At 49.0% G+C, this 4,011-nt stretch overlaps 1 long non-coding RNA gene across 1 annotated transcript; it reads right to left on the reverse strand.

The window, feature by feature from the left end:
- Positions 1–2,606: 2,606 nt before the first annotated feature.
- Positions 2,607–3,303, reverse strand: LOC123095030 (uncharacterized). The gene is made up of 2 exons (XR_006446083.1): positions 3,014–3,303; positions 2,607–2,920 (listed from the first exon to the last, which is right to left on the reverse strand). It is a non-coding gene; the product is annotated as an uncharacterized lncRNA (long non-coding RNA).
- Positions 3,304–4,011: the final 708 nt, after the last annotated feature.

The raw sequence follows: 4,011 nt of genomic DNA on the forward strand, positions 1-4,011 counted from the left end.
TGGTCCAATCCTTGTTACCGTATAATGCGCCGACCTCACAGAGAAGGTTCTCACACACAAAGAGGGTGAACTTGCAGGGTGATACACATTGGGGTGGAAAGGTGCCGATATGTACAACGTCATCGATATATGAAAGGTACGCCGCGAGTTGCTACAGGAGCAGTGGCTCGATGACAGTGGCCATAGTTAGTTTTGTGGATATTGATTTGGCGGTCAAACTTATGCAACATGTCTAGTTTTAGTTAAAATCATGTCCACGTCAGCACCAAACCATCCTATGCGGTACGAAGGACTAAACTTATCCGATTTAGAAAGTTGGGGGATTAAGATTTACTGGTTTTGAAATTAAGGGACCATTTCTAGACTTTCAAAGTAGTTGAAGGACGAAAATTATACTTTTGTCCTTTAAAAAATCCATCGTTGTCGTTGTAGTTGCTTCGCCGCTGCCACCATCGACCAGACCTCAAGCCACCGCTGCTAGATCTGGACGGTGAAGTCCCATCATTTTGCATGACTACCCACGCAGCACAGCATCACAACTATCACTTATGAAATCTGGGGGCCGCAGCCCCAGTGACCGAACGCCATCTGCCGCATCCCGGTTCTGGAGGGCTCCCGTGCGAGAGATCGTCCTGCAAGGAAGCATCGTCGCCGCCGTTGGCCGGATAGGCTATGTCTGCCAGCGTCCTCCTACTAGATCGGAGGTGGAGAGGAGAGGACGTGGCGGGGGTAGCGCTGGTGGCGACTGGGTCTGTCACGAGCCACCCCTCCAAGGACGATGTGAGCTAAGGGCTTGGCAGAATATCTGCTCATAATTTTAGAATAATAACAACAATAAAAATACTAGGTGCATGAGATTCATCGAGTCTAATTTTGTTACTCTATTGAAATCACATCTGCACCGCATTGTAATATTCTTCATTTTTTGTAATTCAGTTCGAAGTGAAACTATTGCACATTCAGCACGAACCATATAGGACTATAATAGTACATGTGAGTTTGTAAACTTGAGTATACATATCATCAGAGACGGAGCCAGAATTTGAACATAGGGAGGGCCAAGCAAAACGTCTGCAGGCACGCCCCGAATGTGTCCGCGGATAGTGACCGGAGGACACCAAATAGTTACAGACATGCGCGTATAGGGCAGGATGCGCCATCTTTTATGCACTACTATTCCTAGTCGGATCATATTGGTCACGGTGATGTGGTCAGGCGTTGCAGCTTAGCGAGGCGCCACTCTCCCATCGTGGACTCCACCATGAGGGCTTCCGCGGCCTCCCCTGCCATGTACCGTTCACAGCAGGCATGCCTTGCATTAGGAGCGTACTAGCAGTAAGCCATGCCGGCATTTTACCTCCGGCTTGTAGCCAGGCCCCGTGGGGATTGCACGCTACCGAAGGGGTTGCCCCGTCGCCCTGACGTTCAAGCGTCAGACAACCCACACCGCCTTCGACAATGCAGCGATCACACACCCAACGCTATCAGCCCCGTGGTCCCAAGTGCCAATTGTGCAGACCCAAAGAGGTTCAAACAATGTAAAACGAAGGTTCTTGTGCAACGATCAACTTATAGAGAGGCTCTTGCACACACACAAAAGGGCGCCCTTGGATGGATATGCACGGTTCCAACAATGTAAACGGAGGTTCTTGTGCAACGACCAACTTATAGAGAGGCTCTTGCACACACAAAAAAGGGCGCCCTCGGATGGATATGCACGGTTCCGTCAATGTAAAATGGAGATTCCAATTGTGGCGTTGTGTGCATGACTTTGGGCAGCAAGAAAAAAAAAGAATATCGGCGGGGCGAGAGCGGAGGTGCACGGCGGCAGGGCAAGCGCCACGGGGCGCGGCAGAGCCAGCATGCTCAGGCGAGATGGCACATGGGCCGTGACAAAAAAAAACGGACACCAAATCTGCAAGAGGATTGCATGAAGAGAGTATATAATGCACAACCTGATTTTATTAGGCTCATTCAGTTGACCTCATATAAGTGGACTAACACAACCTATTCAATCTAGTTGTTCTTGAAAAATCAAACACACATGTTCCTGAAGAACCAAACAATCACAAAATTACGAAGAAACATGTCTAAATCTGCCAAAAAAAAGCGAGCACAATAAAGAAAATTACTGCTGCCGCAATGCATTAAAGATGAACAAGAAATCCAGTGTATTGCATACATACACCCAGCGTACCTGCTACCCTACATGAACAGACTAACACAAAAGGTAATCAAAGAAGCAACCCCAGCTCAAAGATTGTCATCCGCGTAACATCAAACCATCACAAGCCAACCCTGGACTACATGGTAAGCTACTGAAACATCCGTGGGAAGCGCTTTCAAGCACCAAGCACTCTGGTACATTCCACTAGAGCCATAGACCAAATCAGTTTTGACAAAAAAAAGGTACCAATTTCTAACTCTCTCACACGCGGCTTGAAGAAGCAAACCTGGGCAACGAACCACTGGAGATACCCCACTCCCAATCTCCCAAGAAGAAGCCATAGTATATACCTGAACCGGATCAGGACGAAGTGGGGAATTTGAAGCGAGGGGCTGTATGAGCAGCAAGTCGAGAAGTAATCCAACTTACACACAAAAAATTCTTCAGTTCATCACAGAAATTGTATTCAAAGCAAGTTGAGTATTACACAGTACCAATCTTGCAATTCTGTGGTAGTGTCGACCTCGAGGCCGCTGCAGAGGAGAGGGAGCTCGACGACCTTGATGGAGGAGGCCAGCGTGAGGAAGAGCTGGGCATACCATGGTGGGGAGGGCGTGATGCTGGTGCTCTTCGGCCGCCTTGCCAGATCTGACGCTGGCGGAGGGGGTTGGGAAGCGCAGCGACACCGAGCTCGAGAAGGGCAGCTCCAGGAGCAGCACGGGCGGCCTGCACATCATCCATGGGGAAGGTGGCCTGTTGGAGAGGGAAGCAACGCAGCTCCATTAACGGAGAGACACGGCGACATCGGGAGCCAAAGGTGAACTTAGAGAAGGCGATGGTGGAGACCGGCGTAGCAGGAACGATGGAGGAAGAGACGGTGGACGGCTGAGCTCCATGTTATGGCGGTGGTAGTGAGTGATGGAGAGGAGAGGCACGGGGAGGCCATGGCTGGATCAGAAGGTGTGGTCATGATGTGGACCTGAACGGGAGATGGAGAGAGTCAGAGAGAGAGAGAGTACGGCGAGGCAACAATGAGGAAGGGTAGCGCGAGATATGCAAACCAACAGAAAAAAAAGGCGAAAAAAATGATGCACGAACCTTCATCAGCTGCGCACCGCCCGCGTGTGGGAACCTTTGGTGGGCTCGAAACCTTCTCTCGTGGGCCGAGGTCTGTCACGCCGCAGGTGGTCCTGTCTGCTGGACTGGAGCAGCGACAGCCTAGTGCCCGCGCGGTCCTGCCTGCTGGTCCACCTTCTGCTATAAGAGGAAAACATCTACAAATGAGAAAAATCAGGAAAAAACAAATGAGGTAAAAGGAGGGACCAGATCCCAACAGCAATGAGTGCTCGTGATTGTATCCGCCCTGGCGTAGTTTCATTTGTTTGCTTTCCCCTCTCTCTCTCTAAAGTGTGCCTGAGCGTAGATCACCTTATTCTACGCGCCGCACCCTTTCTCAGCGCTCCTAACTGTCAACATGTCTAATCCTTAGACGGCTGAGAGACCAAACCCACCTGCATGCACCATGATCTGGTTTGATCGTAAATATCTGGACACAAGTGGTACAACATAGTAAACCGATTACCACTCAGATTCTCCGTTTCATTGATTAGGAAATTGTCGTGCTCGTATTGTAAAATAATATTGTATTAGTAAATTATTTTACTATGTTGATTTTGTTCTCAAGCATTACTAGATGCAACGTTCTGACAATAGTTTTCATTGGAGCATTACTATGTGCCTTACTTAGTTTACGACCACATCTAAGAAACAAAAGCCGGTTGGCTGATTTGGAAGGCTTATGGTAACGCATTCAATTTCTTTACTATACTTTCAAGAACTGTGTG

The sequence above is a fragment of the Triticum aestivum genome, chromosome 1B (assembly GCF_018294505.1).
Source record: "Triticum aestivum cultivar Chinese Spring chromosome 1B, IWGSC CS RefSeq v2.1, whole genome shotgun sequence".
NCBI classification, from domain to species: Eukaryota; Viridiplantae; Streptophyta; class Magnoliopsida; order Poales; family Poaceae; genus Triticum; species Triticum aestivum.